This window comes from Magnolia sinica, chromosome 15 (assembly GCF_029962835.1).
Source record: "Magnolia sinica isolate HGM2019 chromosome 15, MsV1, whole genome shotgun sequence".
NCBI lineage: Eukaryota > Viridiplantae > Streptophyta > Magnoliopsida > Magnoliales > Magnoliaceae > Magnolia > Magnolia sinica.
Genome location: NC_080587.1, coordinates 12,403,553 through 12,423,008, shown reverse-complemented (window position 1 = coordinate 12,423,008; position 19,456 = coordinate 12,403,553). Strand labels below are relative to the sequence as shown.

The 19,456-nt window shown below is 42.8% G+C and overlaps 1 long non-coding RNA gene across 1 annotated transcript in view; it reads right to left on the bottom strand.

Annotated features, from left to right (window-relative positions):
* Positions 1-3,553: 3,553 nt before the first annotated feature.
* Positions 3,554-19,456, bottom strand: part of LOC131227835 (uncharacterized) — a 31,693-nt gene continuing 15,790 nt past the window's right edge. The window contains exon 5 of the long non-coding RNA XR_009162527.1: positions 3,554-3,621. This is a non-coding gene — a long non-coding RNA (uncharacterized LOC131227835). The remainder of the gene's footprint in view (positions 3,622-19,456) is intronic.

Sequence of the window (19,456 nt, the reverse complement as noted above, 5' to 3'; positions counted from 1 at the left end):
TTATTCCCGCTCTTTCCTGTGGTGTGGTTCAGATGAGATTTTTATATTCTTAGATTTTGGTCTCAACGAATAAAATGAGATGAAAAAATGGATGGACGGCGTGGATAACTATATACGTTTAAAGTGACGCTAACTGAGTTTACTCAGTACCATAAAAGCCTACTGAGTCACTCAGTACGCAATCCAATTTCACCATCATCTATATCGAACAGCGTAAAACACAATCACTCGGAAGCTTCCTCTTCCTAATAAATACCCCATGTCTCTCCGTTCCCTCCCACAACCTCTCTCTCTCTCTCTCTCTCTCTCTCTGATGGGGGATTCTGAGACAGAGAACACTGACATGGGAGCAGCTGTGGAGTTTCACCTGGACGTTGAAGAAGGTCCAGGTGAAGAATCTGTGATCCGGAATCCATCAAGAATGAATTTTTTTCAGGTGGGATTTCCTGCCATATCTGTGAGCGGTGCCTTCATCTATCTCTCGTTTAAGCCACTCTCAGGACTCTACGACTTTGTAATCTACAGCATTTTGTTCATGGGATTGCTGCTGCTACTGGCAGCCGCATTTCCCTCATCGTTCTCAGCAACCACTGCTAAAAGGATGATCGTTATTACCAAATTCATTATATATGTTGAAATTGCACTCAAAATGAAGCTTTCTGTCTCATCTTAGAAAGTTGATTATATATCTTGATTTATTCTTCTTCTTCTTTTTTACTAAGGTCCTGTTTTATTATTGTTGTTGTTACGATACTCAGAGTTGAGTGTGTATCATATATTACAGTTATATACTGAGATTTCATGATATCATCTATTACAGTTATTTCATTTTCTGAAGGAGTACCATATCTGTATTTATTTATAATGGTGCAGTATACATGGCTTATATGCACGTTAATCATGTACTACTTGAGGAGTAACGGTGTCAAAGGGCCGGGTTAGGCGGGCCAAGTTCTGTCCAAGCCCAGCCCGTATGTTTATGCAGTGTTTGGCCCCAGCCCAAGCCCAGGGGAAATGAAAAGGAAAAAAAAAAATTTCAAGAAAAAGAAACGGTATTCATATTTGGAGGATTAGGGTTAGGGTTTGGGGTTCTTCTTCATGTGGTTGGGATTTCGGTTCGATTTTGAGGCAAAATAGGAAGGAGATATAGGTCTAGAAACGGGCCAGGCTGACGAGATTTTAGACATCTAGTCCATGCACAGCCCGATTAGAAACAGGCTTGAGCCCGAGCCCACCCGTTTGGCCTCATGAAACTGGCCCAGAAAGCCAGGCCTTTGATGGACCCATGAAAATTGGGAGAGGATTAGGTGTTACTCGGGCAACACGTTGATGGGTGTTGTCCTGACTTTGATGTATTAATTGTATATCCACACCGTCCATAGTTTTTTCCAGTTAATTTTAGCACATGGTCCCAAAAATGAAGCAGATCCAAGTCTCAGGTGCACCACACAGTACGATTGAATTCCCACCATTAAAAAACATAAAAGTTTTCGATCAAGCTAATATTTGTGTTTTCTCTTCATCCAAGTCTTCCAGACATTTTCAACAAATTGGATGGAAAATAAACATTATGGTGGGCCCACTTTTCAATGGTGGGTGCTAAATGATCACTGTGTTTCCTATACTGTGGTCCACTTGAGATTTGGATGCACTAAAATGAACTGGAAAAACTGATAAACAGCATGGATATACAATACTGGAATCAAGGTGGGTCCCATGGTCGAATGGTATTACCCGGATAACACCTAATCCAATAACCCCATGTAACTTGGGGTCTACCATTTGGACCGTTTATTAGAGTTACACATATGTTAGGTGTGCAATTCATGAGTACATGCTCATAAACGATCCATTTCTGAGCCTGTGATGATTATGCGAGGTCTAGCCCCAAGAGGACTCAAACCGACACCCAAACTGCCAAACCCGTGATGATGGGCTCTTATACACGACCCAAGTCCAACTAATTAATAAACCAGCAAAATGATTTGGGGCCTGGCTCGTCCCTCAAGTCCGACCCAAAAGCCCAATAATCCAGCCTGGCTAATTAACAGACCCATCAATGGCTGAAATTGGTCTATCAATGGGATCGACCCATGCCGAGTAAACTCCAAATTTCAAATAGACCAGCGTGCAAAGCCCAGCTTGAAGGCCCGGAACCATGCTTAGCCCGGATGGGCCCTTGATAGCGGACCCAAGCCCGTCCCAACAAAGGTTGGGCCTGAAGATAACACTCCCTGGCCTGAAAATTAATCAAATCCCTATTTTGGACGTCAAAGTTTCTAATCCATCCATTGATCAGGTGGACCACATTCACAAAGAGATGGAGACTTGGATAAATGATCAATCCTTCGATTGGTTAACATACAATTAATTGGAAGATGGACCACATGTATTCGTGAACATATGAAGTTGGACCGGCCTGTCTGAACCCGCCCCAGTCGGGTAGGCTGCTGGCCCATTGCTACCTCTATGCCCCGACCATTGGCTGGATCTGATCAGCTGAAAATCCAGGCCGAAGGTTACCATAGGCTCACAGCCATAACTTGGAGGAGTACGAAGTTCCTGCGCAAGGATTCTGGGTGGGGCCCACTGCGATGTTTGTGAGGAATCTAATCCGTCCATCCATTTTTCTAGCTCATTTTAGTATATGCGACCAAAAATGAGGAGGATCCGGAACTCAAGTGAGCCATGCTAGATGAAATAGTGGGGGAAATGAATGATTACCGTTGAAACCTTCATAGGCTCCACCTTGATGTTTATATGCTACCCAAACCGTTTATAAAGTCATTTTCACTGGAATGAAGTGAAAACACCAAAAAGTTTGACCGATACCGAACTTCTGTGGCCATATAAATATATCAACGTGGTCACTAAATACCCACTGTTTCTTCTCGTGTGACCCATTTGAGTTTTGGATACACCTTATTTCTGGTTGGATGTCCTAAAATGAGCTCTAAAAATGGATGGACGGGTTGAATTCTCACAAACATCACAGTGGCTCCACCCAAAATCCTTGCGCAGGAACTTCCTGACAAAGGCTTTCGCAGGAAATCCGCTGTCCCTAGGTGGGCTATGAATGTCCATATCAACGTACATTTAAAAAGACCTACCTAATGAGCTGATCTCCCTTACTTTTGGTTTAGGCTTTATGGAGGGCCTAACCTGATGAATGTCTCTGATTTTAAAACATCCTGACCATCCAATTAACCGGTTAACATATCATGCTTATGATTAGAGATCAATTTTGGTGGTTGAGAACCTAAAGAGAATCATAAACCTCGATGCATCAGGATGTAAATGGTGCTGTGCACAAGATTTTGGAAATGGGGGTCCATGATTTGGGTGATCCAAACCTTTGCTTTAATGGACCACACTGTGGACAGGGGATGCCTTGAAATAGACACTAATCCTGTGATCAGTCACCTACAAATAGACACACGAGAAATGATTTGAATTAACTTCAAGGATCCATGGTTCAGGACCTCTGGAGCAGTTCTAAGGAGCACCATCTCCTCTTCCTGATATGCTTTCCATCAAATATATCATCCATTGGAAGGAGGAAATTGTCTATATTTACACTGCATGGTTCAATGATCCAGATCGTTAATCTGCTGGACCCCACTAGAGAGAGAGAGAGAGAGAGAGAGAGAGAGAGAGAGAGATCAGGTGATCAAGTGCAGATCGCCGTACCGAGGCCCTTCTCCTTCGGATCCATACCCTGCAGCCATCCTGCATCTTCCCCAGCCAGGTAAGCCTTTGATTAGCAGATAAGTTCTCTCGCGGTGTATACGCATCTTTCTCCTAATTTCTAGTAATTTGAAGCTATTAGGTTTGGAAACTCATCATGTTCAAGTAAATCTTTAAATTTTTTATGTTAGGGTTTGTCAGTGATTAGCTTGGGGTCCTCGCAAGCAATTTATGACGGCTCATTCTCAACCTGGAGCTGTATTCGAGTGCGGCTTCATGTGAGCTTTGGATCTGCAGTACTGACCTTAAGCTCCTCTTGCCGAATCGATAAAGGATTATCTAAATCGAGATGGATAAGTTATGTTAGAATTTAAGTTATTAACGATATATTTGTCGATGAATTAGGGTTTAAAGCTTTCCCCTCAAATTCTCTATGCCTAGGTTGCATTGTGTCACGCCTCGAAAGTCAGATACTGAGTGTGCACCTTCAGACCTGAGTTAGGATCCATAACTCGTATGCTTAATGTACTTAAATCAATGAGTCACATCTTTTTAATAGATGCATAATATAATCTGAATTTTATATTCTTATTAACATCTATCAATACACTCATACCAACCACTAATCTATTTATAAACATTCACCACTACACATACATAATAATTAACAATACAAGCTAAAATATTTTTGTCCACCAATTTAGGATTTTTATTAAATCATTGTTAAAAATAATTTTGAAACAGAAATGAGAATAGTAATAGGAAACACATGTCCATTTAATTATTCTACTGATACTGTGAAGTAAGTTCGTCTTCTGTTAAATATGATCATTGTTCATGTGGATCGTATACTTGTTTGGCTTCATATTCTTACTCTTGAGTTGTTGTATCTACTTCAATTCCATTTGTACTGTTTTTTCAAAAATACACCGTTGGCTAGTCAGGCCCAGTGAGTGAACCCATCACGGTTCGTGCACGATACCATTAAAATAATACATATAAGTAAAGCATAACAGTTAAGCATAAAAATTAGAAATACAATGCAACTAATGTAATTAATGTGAATACTGTGAATGATGTTGATGATGTATTAAGTGGGTATAAATAGAAATCGTCCACTTGCTTGAGTTGGATATTGACAACCCGCATCTGCACTCAGTATGCTTCTACCATTGGTAGGCATGGGTAAGGCCCGCATCCCCTCCCATTGGACAGGCTTTCACATATAGTGAGCTTCTAATGGGTACAATGAGTTGTCTCACAGGTAATAGTACAAGAGTATTAACAATGCAAGGCATGAATGTTTAATACATTAGTAATTATAATACACCAATTTATTTTAATCATATGAAGAGGAAATATGTTGGGATTACTCAGGCCATGCACGCTAAGCACAAGCACTGTCGAAAGTCAGGTGGGCCACCTGGCCCATTATCACCTGTGCACGGACCATATCAGCTGAAATGCCAGTCCAAAGGTTACCTTAGGCCCAGCTGATTCACATCCTTCACACGTGTCAAGATGGAACATGTGTGTAAAATTAGTTTCAAGACGAGGTCATGTGTTCAAGTACTCATTGTGGTGAAATTCTATGTGCTGTGTGTGTGGGTGTGAGTGAAAAATAAAATAATAATAATAATAATAATACAATAAAATAAAAAGTTATGCTTTTTGTCTAAGAGGTACCCAAAATGACCATTTTCAAATAGCAGCAGACTAGTTAGTTGGAGATAAGGCCTAGATAATGATGTTGATTAGATGTATGATTTTTGTGTAAGACGTACCCAAAATGACCATTTTCAAGTAGTAGCAGACTAGTTAGTCGGGGATAAGGCCTAGATAATGATGTTGATTAGATGTAGGTTCCTCTGCGGGTTCTTGTTGAATAAGCTATTATACAAGTATTCCATGTGGGCCCACTAGGCTTGTCAACAGGTTGGGTTTGAGTTGGTTCCTATACTACCGTACCCACATTAACTGGGTTCTGGTCTTGCTTGGTCTGGGTCTAGTTCTTGAACACTGGACCCAGATCCTTTCAGGTTGGGTTTTCATCAAGTCTTTGCATATAGGTTTTGAGTTGATTTTGGGCCCATGGGATGATGGATTAGATTTCACTCACATGTGCCACTTTACATACATGGTGTCTAAACAAAATTCTTAGAAACTTTTGAATTGCGTATCTGTATTTACTTGCAAATCTTAATGAAGATAATAAATGGGTTGGGTTCCATCTGCATTTGAAGGATATTCTCGTTGTAATAAAAGCTTTTTAGTTTTTGAAATAACTGTAAATTGAAGGAGGCCTACTATTACCTTAGTTTATGGCATTTCTTTTTATTTAAACTGATCATTTGCAATTGAGTTTGCATGTGCATCCATACGTGGCATAAGTATTGAATAATTCCCAAATGGCCTAACTGGTTAACGGTTTCAAGGGCATTTTTGTCAATATTATGTATGATTGGTCATACAAAAGAGGGTGGCTTGGCTTGGAACCTGGTTGTGCAAGATCATTGTAAGCTGGGCTCAAGCCTGTTTGTTTTGGCTCATTCTAGGGTTGGGCCAAACTCGGGTTTGAGTTGTAATTGTGGGTGACGCTTGGTTTAGACATCGGCCCAACTCAAACCTGGACCATGGATAACAGTAATTCTATTTGAAAGTGGGAAATACCTTTGTAAATTCTGATACTTGATGTCTTCTTAAAAATTGGACCATTGCGTTGAGATTCTTCTGTATCTCAGGAGATTTATTGGTAGCCGTTGATTCGGAAATGGCCCATCTGTTACCATTTTTGCTCTACCACATGGCCCTTGGAGCCATGCTTACCGATCCAAACTGTCTGCATGTTGGCTCGACAAGTGGAGCCCATGCTCAAGGATCCAAACCATCTATACATTGGCGATGTTTTGTGATCCAAGCCATTTATATGTTGGCACATGAGAGCCATGTACACTGGTCCAATGAATGCTGTTAAAGAGGGTCAATAGACACATATGTCCATGATGATGCTTTTGCAGATAGACATGAATGCAATGTTCAAGTACTTTGCTAGATCGGTGCGCCTGGGCCCGATGGTTTTTTCTGGCGCTTTCTTCAATAGTTGTTGGAATATTGTGAGCGTAGATATTCATGCAGCTGTAGTGGATTTCTTCAAAGGTGGCGTCCTTCCTAGAGCTTTCATGTCCACCCTGGTGGTCTTGGTGCCCAAAATCGCAGGGCCGAAATCCTTTTTTGATTACCGCCCAATAAGTTTGTGTAACTGCATATATAAGATTTTTGCTAAGATTGTGGCGAATAAGTTAGGATCCTTCCTCCCTAAGCTCATATCGTCAGAGCAAAGCGCGTTTGTTAGGGGGCGGTCTATAGCGGAGAACATTGCTATAGCTCAAGAAGCAGTAAGAGATATTAACAGGAAGGTGCGTGGAGGGAACCTTCTTCTGAAGTTGGACATGGAGAAGGCTTACGATAGAGTAGATTGGAACTTCTTGAAGCTAGTCCTTTCCCAATTTGGTTTCGCCCTGGCCTGGGTTAAGTTGGTGGAGTCCTGCTAAAATAACAACTAGTTCTCGGTGTTGATCAACGGTGAAAGTTGCGGCTTCTTCAAATCTTCTCGAGGTTTAAGGCAGGGCGACCCCCTATCTCCCAGCCTTTTCATTCTGATGGCTGAGACTTTCAGTAGGGGCTTCTCTAGGTTGGTTGCGGGTGGGTTGTGCTCTCCTTTCAAGTTGAAGCAGGGTTGTCATCAGATCACTCACCTCCTTTATGCTGACGATACAGTCCTTTTCCTTAACGGATCTCGTCGCTCGCTTCTTCAGGTCGTCGTCTTCTTATCTTCCTATCAGCGGGCGTCAGGCCAAAGAGTAAACATGCATAAGAGTTCTTTCTATTGTTCGTCCAAGCTTTCTGTGGGCAGAGTCAGAGATATTGAGAAAACGTTGGGGTTTCGGAAGGCCGCTGGGGGGCTCACGTATCTAGGGGTCCCCATTATTCAAGGGAGGATTAAGTGTAGGGATTTCAGCCCGTTAATTAGTAGAATTTCAGCCAAGATTCAGGGTTGGAGCGCTCGCCTTCTTTCCCAGGCTGGGAGGCTGACACTGATTGCCTCTGTCTTCAGCAGCATGCCGCTGCATACCATGGCTACTTCAGTTATTCCGTTGAAATCCCTGCATGTTCTCGAGCAGTCTTTTGCCTCCTTTCTTTGGGGATGGAGTGATGGTCGGAAAAAATAACATTGGAGAAGTTGGAGGTTCATTTTCACTCCAAAGGCTGAAGGTGGGCTTGGCATCAGAAAAATGAAGAATATGTTGCAGGCGCTTCATCTTAAGATGGCTTGGGGGTTCAAATACAGCGGTTTGAACAGTCTTTGGGCTAAATTTTTGGCTTCTAAGTATCGAATTTCAAGCCCAGCTGGGAGCTTGTTCAGGTCAGGCGCTGTTTGTTCCCCTCTCTGGAATAATTTAGTGAAACTCTTTCCTATCCTTGACAGAAATGCTCAGTGGGAAGTTGGTAGAGGGGGTTGTAACGTTTGGCAATGTAACTGGACCGGGCTGGGCCCTTTACAGAATATCCATTCTATCCTGATCCCGTCCGATCTTAGAGGGCTAGTGGTGGCTGATTTCCTGGGTGCAAAAGGGCTAACGCAGAATCCCCCCTTCCCCCTCCCGGACTGGATTCGAGCCCATATCTAGCAAGAGGGTATCTTCACGTCTAATAGGGATGATGTGTGCATCTGGCCTCTTGGCCCCTCTGGTATGTCTCAGTTAAATCAGCGTGGGAAGTTATTAGGGAAGCTAGTCAATGGAAATCCTGGGCTCATTGGGTGTGGCACCCTATTATTCCCCCGAAGATCTCTGTCTTCTTATGGCGAGTTTTGTTCTGCGCTTTGCCTACTGACGACAATATCCAAAGGAAAGGTATCACATTAGCCTCTATGTGTATCTGCTGCGGTCTGGTCGAAGATGCTCCTTCCTCTAAGACCCTCTCTCACCTTCTTTTACACAGCAGGTTTGCTAGCAAAATGTGGGACAAGCTGGCCTGTCTTTTTGGTATCTCGCTGTCGGCCCATGCCTCCATACAAGATCGTCTTCTGTGGTGGTGGTCGCTTTCCTCCCGCAGGTCCTCCTCTGCCTCCCTTCGTTTAGCCTCTATTTTCCTCCTTTGGGAAATTTGGAAGGCCAGGAATAGAGCAAGATTTGACGGGTTAAGGGCGTCTATCCAGGTTACCTTCTGTTCCGTCAGCTGGTGGTTGGAAGCTCTATCCTTGTCGTCACAGCCTAATCGTCCAACTCATCCAGCCCCAGCTCATCCGGTTCCCTCCCCGCGGCTTCTTCCCCCCGTCAATCCCCTAACTGTGTGGTTGTGAATTGGTCTAAGCCCCCGAAGGGTTGGCATAAACTTAACATTGACCGGTCCGCGTTAGGCAACCCAGGGCCAGCTGGTGGAGGGGGCATCTGCAGAGACTGCTCAAGTTCACTCCTGTTTGCCTTTTGCAACGGCTATAGAGTATCCTCCAATAACAGGGCAGAGCTTAGGGCCTTTCACGATGGTTTGGATATGTGTGTCAGAGCTGGCTTCTCGCATGTGCTAATCGAATCTGACTCTAAGTGGGTCGTGGACTGCATTCTTGAGATTGCGTCGGTTACTTGGAAATGGAGATACTGGCTCTCTAGGATAAAAACTCTTCTCCAAAAGGGTTGCTTTAGAGTTTCCCTCATCCCCAGGGAGGCCATTGGGCCGGCTGATAGCTTGGCTAGGCTGGGCAGTGGGTCAAATGAAGGTCGGACCTTCTGTGAGATTTCTCACCTTCCTAGGTTGACGAGAGGGAGGTTTCTGCTGGACAAAGCTGGTGTGGGCTCTATTAGGAAGATAAAAAAAAAGTCCCGATTGTATAGGATATATAGGCAGTCCAGGCCCTTTTGTCCCTAGCCTCTGCCCGAAGATCTTCTGTCCCAGGTTCGTGGTCTCCTCTTCATGGGCTCCGTGGGGCCTGGGGCAATCCGGATGGCCTTTGGGAGCAGGTTCTACTAGTTGTTCTTTGTTATTCTACTCCTTTTCTCCCAGCAGTTGTCTTTGTTTCTACTGGGAGTCGCCTTTCGGGATAGTCTGCAGCTCTCAATTTCTATTAGCCCTCCATCAGAGCTAGCCCAAGTTTGTTTGTCAGTTTGGAGTTTCTCTCTCTCCGGTTGAGCTGCCCCTTGTGTTCTGGAGCTGAGAAGTTGTCTGTGGATCTCTATTTCAGCTTAGGGTGTTGGTTTTTTCTCGGTGGAGGCAGCGGTCAACCTCTGTTTTCTCTGCAGGTTTCCTTTCGGGTTGGTAGGGACCTGATGCCTGGTGCATCAGGTGACGCTGGCCTATCCCCAATTCTCCCCAAATTGGTTGGCTATTGTGTTTTCCTTCTTGTTTGAATTGGTGTAGAGCGGTATATGATAGGTGCGGTCCACTTTTGTTGGGACCCACCTGAATGTCTGTAAATTTCAGATTTCATCTATGAAATTTAAGTGGATTGTTTAAAAAAAAAAAGTACTTTGCTAGATGTTACTGTCACGGTGGAGAAAGATGCAAGTTCTATCATCATGGTCCACCACTGATGACCCTAGAAAGGAAGGTCAAGATGATGAGTTAAGTCATGATCTAGGTATTGAGAATTGATCGTGGAATGCCCCACAAAAGAGCGAAAAACAAACAATTTCCCCCAGTGGGTGGCCCACCTCAGAAACGACCATGGGATCGTTAAAAAGTGGGAGTGATGAAGCATTGGATGGATTTCATTGAAGGCGAAAATTTTTTTAAGAATACATAAGAAAAAGTAATGAAATGATTTTTTTACGATTAACGGCAATAAGGAAAAAGGAGGACCAAATTCTTCTGTAACATCAATTTCATCACAACAGGTAAAATTGTTATAACTATATCGCGAAATTGACGGATCGTCTGTGCATTAATAACTGAGATTCAACACAATAATCTTAACGTAACCAACATAAATATCAATCTTTCGCACACCCTTGGGAGAACTTTTCAATGTGATGTAACACCTTGAAAATCGAGGGTCATGCATACGCTCGACTCTCGAGTTCCTGGGGTCACTTATAATCGGTTTTCATTAATATGTGATTAATTCAGTCTAAATGCGCATTCTGAAATTTCCTGGAACATGAAGCACAACCACACTAGTCTACTGAAATGGAAGAAAATCAACTACACCTATATATACATGTCCAAAAGAATATAAACGGGCGCACAAGGTGTCGCCCAACAAAATCACAAAAAATGGCATGTCCAAAAAGAATAAAGCTGAGCCGCTGCTCGGCGATCCAACGACCCATCTACTGATCCGACGGGGTCCCGCTCATCAACTGGAAGTAAGGGAACTCGTCCTCCTCCTCGAGACTCGCATAACCAAGCTCCACGTAATCTGTATCTCCTACATCTACGAGCGGGTCTGATTGGTGTTTTAAAACACCGTCCCAGAGTGGAAGTGAGTGATCAACTCAGTGGGTGATATTAGTCTTAAGTTGCAACAAGCATCAATTATAATAAGAATTTAATGAAAAGTAATCATTTACAAATACCTAACTAATCTTATTAAGGCACATGCATGGTAGATGATATGATGTATTCCCTCACCACAACTCTCCCTCGAGTGACTTCGTCTAACGATCGCATATGTCAGCACTCCCTCAGAGCAACCTCGACTGCCGAGTCGCCAACCTAGCTAATGCCGTGCAATGATGATGTTAACCGGGTTCTTAGTTAAGTCCATTCATCTTGCAGATTTGGGAATCTAATACACCTCACGTATCAAATGCCCTAAACTAGTTGTTGGCCAAGACCCACCAACGTATGAGGCCAAGACCCCGCGATCCTTGATCCCGTCGAATTTTCCGTCCCCGACTTCAAGCACACGGGGAGTGCTGAGAGAAAGGGATTGCTCGCGGTCACTACGGGGAGGAGCGTCACCTCAGTGTAGGCCGACAGCTCAGACACAGTGTCCCATTTCACCATGCCCGACTCATGAGCTGTGGATCAATATTTCATCCAGTATCGATGGGCTACAACGGTGGTAGGGTGTTCTAGATTCCATACATAAGTGATCAAACATGATTAACAAACAGGGTTGGACAGTAAATAGGTCAAACCACATGAGTCAGGCGAGCATGCGATGAACAACATCGGGTACAAGGGACCCATATAATCGAACTACTGCCGCTCGTACACACTCGCCCAAATCCTTGGGTGTAGCCTCAAGGCGGTTCTACGAACGGAACCACCTTCATTCTCCTCATGTTCCCGACCAACCAAGGGTCTAACGTTAATTCATAACATACCAACCACCAATATTACTAACTAGCATAATGTATTATGTTTACATACATCACAACATACGGTTTAATTATTCCTAACAAGCATGCTACAACAACATGAACAAGGTGAATATGAGTGGTGTAGGTTAGCGAGGAAGTTAAGCACTTCCTACACCTCAAGGGATCAAATACACAAGAGTAGTGAATCATGTACACCATGAAGCAACACATGTGAGAAAAAGAAATCAAACAAACATGAGCATATAATCATCCATACACTAGATTGTGAGAGGCAAGATTTAACATCAAGAAGAACTAAACATGTCATTTCATACAATCCCAACAACACACCATTCCTAGGTTCCTCTAGATTCTTCCATACAACATATCAAGCAAACAAAATCATTAAACTTCTACTAAAATTGGTGTTAAGCCACCTAAGGATAATAGTCTGTACCTATGGTTCGTTGGAGACTTAGAAAACGACATAGGAATGAGGGCTTTTGGGGTCGGATGGCCGGATTCCCTAAAACAACCATTTGTATGTTAGAAATCCATGAAATCCCTTCTCATCACAAGAGTTTTAAGGAAAAAGGGATAAGGGGTCTTACCTAGACAATCAACAGAACAATTCTTGTGGTTGGGGTGTAGGGATTTTCTTGGAGAAAGGGTAGAGAGTTGCAAGGTTGAGCTTCCTTAGGCCCCACCACCAACAACACCCTCCTTCACTCTCTTCTTCCTCTCTCTTTCTCCTCCTTCTCTTCTCCCCTTACTTTCTTCTCTCTCTTCTAGGGCAAAATCGTATGGGGAGAGGGGGTACCCAAATGAAGCCCTTTTATAATGTCAAATTTGGTGGAAATGGCCCCAAGTGTTGGGTTTTTACTACACTAGACCTATGGGAAGGTCTTTCTAAGCTCTAGGGCCCACTATGAGGTGTACAAGTCAATATACACCGTAGGATAGTTAGCCCTAATGATGATCTACGTATGGATATGATCAGCCCGCCATTTAGATGCGCCGATCGACAGATATGATGAGAAGTCTGTTCAACGGTCGCCGATGGTCGATTGGGGCCGCAGCTATACGGATATGAGTAGGAAAATATCCTCATTCCATGTGTGAAGTTTGGTCTTAAACCGACAGTCCGAAATCCTCAACTTTGCATAAGAGTGGATGACCAAATTCACTTAAATTCCAGTTCCTTTCTTTGGGGTATTTGCGTTTCTCATGCACTCGTCCTTTAGCTCAAGTTAAGCAGTTCTGGGCAGTACCCAGGTCCGACTCCCGCGATGGACGTCAAGCCTAATGAGACGGACATTATTCTATAGTTTTGGAACTAGTGGCCCGCCAACAAGCGGTTTAGAGTTTGTTAGGAAAATCAGGGCATTTTTGGAATGAATTAGGTATTGAATTTCTCGAGGGCAATGATTAAGGTTTGGATTAACTATGTTCATAATGTGGTCTATTTATAACTAGTGAAAGTGAAGATATGATCATGATTACTCTAAGCCGTTGGTTTTAGGCTAAAAGAGTAACGGGGTTGCTCTGATGGGTCCCTGGTCACGAAATTTATAGAATAGGTGCTCCATGGCCTGATGAAGGGCAATACAAAATTTGAAGACAAACGGATGCGGGGTTTTACCGCAACGATCTGATTTGCAATCAACGGTCACCGTTTCACGATCGGGTCCCAGATTTTTATGGTTGGGTGTAGAAAAATACATTAGACCCTCATTGTAAATTATGAAGAAATCCGACGGCCGAAATGTCTTACATTTTAGTTTTATTTTCATGTGCCAGATTTCAATTCTGGCATTGGTGGGGCGTATCTGGCAAGTGCCAGATTCCACTTCTGGGTGTCCACTGGGTCCGTGGTCCACGATGGTCCCCAAGCCCAATGAGATCTATGATCCCTTGAATTTTTATAATTTTCTGACCTTCCCGTGTCGCGGTGTAGCCCGCACGAGCCATTACTAAGTGTAAACGGTCATCTGGCTTGGAGGCCCGCACCAGGTTCTATCAGGGCCCGTTTGGTTTATTTAATTGGGCTATTTTTGGTCTAATTTATTTATAATACCTCACTATGAGTGGCTTAAACGAACAGTCTTGTGAAAAATCCTACGTGGACGCCCCAAGACACTATTCTGGTTGGGCGGGACATTATACTACACCTGATATTCAAGTGATCGGGTGGATTCATTGGCTTTCTACGGCTGATTAATCAGACTTGTACGATTCTTTACTGGTAAACCCTTGTATAAACTAACATTGAGTGTTAATGGTCATTAAGTGATATTATAAGTTAATTAATAGAAAAATTTTCAAGGATTTTTGGAAATTTAAAATAGTGAAAATTCGGGACGTTACATGTGACTAAAGTTTTCTTGCTTATGTTGGTGAAGAGAACAAAACACGTATTTATAAGAAAGAGGGCTAAAAGCTTAGCCATCATACTTCTCCATTTAGGATTTCCACACCATAGGTTTCCATATATGGCTTAATAATCATGTACAGGGACTACGGTTCAAGCATCTTGCACCAAACCTATTTACAATGATCATAATTATAGTGGAGCATACTGAATCACTCAATATGAATAATCTAACTGTCAAATCTAAACTGATGATCACATGTGGCCCACCTGATAAGAGTCTTACAAAAACACCTACACTCTATTAAGCCCACCATTTTTAATACGTAAAATCTACCCCGTCTATCAGCTTCTATCTTTAATTCCGGGCTCTGAGGTCAAATATCAGCAAGATCCACAACTCAGGTGGGTCACACTACAAGGAAGAATGGCTATGGGACGCCAACCAAAGGTTTGTGTGTGGGACCACGATGGTAAGTAGCTTTCATCATAGGTGCCATGGTACTTAACTTTCATCAAAACCGGTAATCAGGTGCAGCTCATCAGGATGAAATGAAGATGCAAAAAATCACCTGATTCAGAACTCAGGCGAGCCACACCTCATGAACTTAGTGGTATTGGGAGCAATTTTGCATTGTTCTCATTGGTGTGGCCCATGTAAGTCTTTAATCAAGCTGAACGGTCCAACTAATAGCTCTCACCTGACGGGCAAAGTGGATTTATGTGTTGTGCAGAATTCGCAAAAATGCGTCAGTGTAAAAACACCCAAACTCTATATGTGGGGACCCAGAGACATTGCGTCTTTTAGACCCCGCGAGAATGCGTCAGTGTAAAAGCACCCAAGCTCCATCTGTGGGACCAGAGATTGTAGGTTAGTGTAAAAACACCCAAGCTCCATCACCATGTTGTATATGTGAAATAAACTCCATCCATCATGTGAGAATACATATGTTAGCCATACATAGCGACGATCTTGATAAAAATATCGTATGACCCACAACAATAAAAACAATGTAAAATTGCGCCTAAAACCTATAAATTTGGGCGGCGTGGCGCACCTGAGTTTTGGATGAGGCCAATTTTTGGAATTTTCCATTTATTCTTCTAATCCACACCTGATGAACGGGTTTGATGAAAGCTATGGACGCTGTTTCACTAGTGACCATGCCACTAGCCAATGCCTAGTGGTCGGTGCTCCGTGGGCACACCATAATGTATGTGTTTCATCCATACCTTCCGTCTATTTTTCAGATCATGCTATGGTACGAGCCTGAAAATAAGGTACGTCATTACATCACATGAAACAATGTTAATAAAATGTGCATCATTAAAAAAATAAAAATAAGATTGGAGTCCACAAAAGTTACGGATCAAGCGGATATTTTGTTTTTTTTTTTCCCCTTTAGGTCTGTATGACTAGGTTGGATGTCAAATAAGCATTACAGTGATCCCCAGGAAGTTTTTAACGGTGGACATTCAATCACTACTATTTTCTACTGTGTGTTCCACTTGAGATTTAGATCTGCCTCATTTTTTGGGATCAAGCACTAAAACGATCCGTAAAAATAAATGTACGGTGTGGATAAAACAAATACATCATGATGGGGCTTACAGAGAACCGACCACTAGCCGCGTCCGCGTGTGGGACCATCATGAGTATATCAAAAACACAAACCTATTGCTGGCATCTATCCCCATCGTTTTCTGTGGTGTGACCCACCTGAGTTGTAGATCTGATTTTAACATGGTATAACCAAAGAGTTTTATTGTCGCACGCTTTGCATGTAACAGGTTTTGTATAAGAGTCATAAGACGCTTGCGAATTTTAGTAGCCAGATGATGGACGCCAATTCCGGAGATCCGGCAGACCACCGAGCTCGGAGGATCTGTCAGTGTAGGGCCCACTGTGATATATGTCACCGTTCATTCATTTTTTCAGCTCAATTTATGACAAGTTTCTAAAAATGAAACAGATCCAAATATCGAGTGGACCACACCACAGGAAACGGTGGTGATTGAATGCTCACCATTAAAAACTTCACGTGGCTATAAAGTTTTAGATCAAACTGATATTTGTGTTTTTATTTCATCCGGGTCCGTGTGACCTTATCAACAAGTTGGATGGCAAGTAAACATTACAGCGGGCCTAAGGAATCTTTTAATCGTGGGGCCTCAGTCACTACTGTTTCCTATGGTGTTGTCCACCTGAGACCTGCATCTGCTTCATGCTCTAAAATGAGTCGTATAAAACAAATACATCATTGTGAGCCCCGTAGTCACTGATCTATGCAATCTGCGCGGCATATGGGGGTGTGACATTCGTTGATGTAGATGGAACAACTTAACGGAGATGGGATCCATGCCGTCCATCAGGTGCAACACCTTGTATTTGGACCGGGTCCAAGAATCCGGCCGACAACACTTAAAGTAGCCCAAATGTGCATGGAGCCTACCATGATGTGTATATACCATCTAATCCTTTCATCTGACGTGCAATACAAGGATGGATGGATTCCCCAAAATCCAGGACATTGCAAGACTCGTGTGGGACACACCAGGTGAATTCAGAGGTCTAGGGCACGATTTTACACCTTTCCTATTGTGGGGCCCACCTAACGAAGCAAAGCAAATCATAGCTTGGAATCTCCCACTTCATGAACCTAATAATTACAAGTCCATATTTTGTCGGACCAACAAATGTTTCTAGATACCTGCTTAAAAGTTCCTCACCTACTTAGAGGTTCCTCATGGACGCGGTTGAACGGATTAGCTAATGATATTCACAGGTTGAATAGGGAGACTTGAAGTGACATCACCGTGGGTCCCACCATGATATATGTTGTATTCACACCGTCCATCCATTTGGAGAGACCATTTTAGGGCATGATCCAAAGAATGAGTCAGATCCAAAGCTCGAGTGGACCTCACCAAAAAAACAGTGGATAGGTTGATGCCCACCATTAAAAACTTTTAAGGGCCACAAAAATTTTTGATCAAGCTGATATTTATTTTTTCCCTTCAGTAATGTCTGTTTTAAGTTATGAACAGGTTGGATCTCAAATGAACGTCACGGTGGATCTTAGGAAGGTTTCAATGGTGGGTGTCACTCTCTCTACTATTTTCTTTTGTGTGGTCCATTATAGCTTTGGATCTGACTCATTCTTTGCATCATGCGCTAAAATCATATTTCCAAATGGATGGACGGTGTGGATATAGCATATACATCATGGTGGGACACACAGAACTTGATAACGTCACTTCATTAGCCAATCCGCTTCCACGCTACCGGTCCGACAGTATTTCTAATATTTTATAATGATATGCTGCATAGCTTGGCTTCACCCGCGCGGCGGAAAGCGATTTTGCCAGCAACCCATGTCATCTTAGTTGGCATATACATCCAGAATTAGGGGGTTGGGATGCTACTGTTAGTAGCATACAACCCATTACATGAATTCTGAATGTATATCATAACTTAGTGGGGCATGCTGGTGCGCCCGGTCACATTTTCCAATCCTTTAGGCAAATTTAGGCTGTTGATCAATGAGGCCTATCTTACAGGATTCTTATGTCCAAAACTCAGATGTGACCGATCAAGTGATTTTAGATCTTTTAGTCATGATTTATGATGGTGTGACCCACTTGAATTTTGGATACGGCTGACTTTTGGGATATCCCATAACCTAGAGGAGATCCACCAAATGAACAGTATGTATGTAGTAAAATCACAGTAGAGCCCAGATTTAGCTGCATGCATATGAGGGCAGCTACAAGTGACGCGACATATGCATGCAAAATGATGGTGAAATAAAATGCAGTCGTTAGGATGCAATTCCAGTGCTATGCATTGCTTGACTTTACCCATCGGGCTGAAAGTGATTTCGCCTGTATGAAAGCAAGCGTTCCATAATAGGGAGCATACTACCCATTATACAAATTTTGTATATATCACAACTTAGTGGGGCATGTTGGTGCGCCCGGTCACATTATCCAATCCTTTAGGTAAATTTAGGCTGTTGATCAATGAGGCCTACCTTATAGGATTCTTACGTCCAAAACTCAGATGTGACTGATCAAGTGATTTTAAATCTTTTAGTCATGATTTATGATGGTGTGACCCACTTAAATTCTGGATATGGCTGACTTTTAGAATATCCCATAACCTAGAGGAGATCCACCAAATGAACCGTGTGTATGTAGTAAAATCCCAATAGGGTTCAGATTTAGCTGCATGCATATGATGGCAGCTACAAGTGTCGCGGCACATGCATGCAAAATGATGCTGAAATAAAATGCAGTCGTTAGGATGCAATTCCAGTACTATGCATTGCTTGACTTTACCCACCGGGCTGAAAGTGATTTCGCCCATACGAAAACAAGCGTTCGATAATAGTGAGCATACCACCCATTATAGGAATTTTGTATATATCACAACTTAGTGGGACATACTGGTGCACCCGGTCACATTATCCAATCCTTTAGGCAAATTTAGGCTGTTGATCAATGAGGCCTATCTTATAGGATTCTTACGTCCAAAACTCAGATGTGACCGATCAAGTGATTTTAGATCTTTTAGTCATGATTTATGATGGTGTGACCCACTTGAATTCTGGATACGGCTGACTTTTGGGATATCCCATAACCTAGAGGAGATCCACCAAATGAACCGTGTGTATGTAGTAATTAAAATCACGGTAGGGCCCAGATTTAGCTGCATGCATACGATGGCAGCTATGTGTGTGGCGACATGTGTAAAATGAAGTTAGGAATAAAACAAAGATGTTGGCATGCAAATTCGAGTCACCTCCTTCTTCCCAAAAACACTCCCAACAACGTATCAGAGCCCAGTCTCTACAATGGCAGATTCTGAGATGGAAAGCATTGAAATCGAAATGGTTCCAGATGTTCAAGTCCAAGTAGAGGAACCTGTTGAAGCTGAGATCGACAACACTGAAATCGAAGCGCCTTTAGAGGTTCACCTAAACGTTGGGGAACATCCAGGTGAAGCAGCTGAGAACGGAAACCCCCCAAGAATTGGTTTATTTCAAGAAGGATTTCTTTCCAATATTGCTGTGAACGGCATTTTGGTGATGGG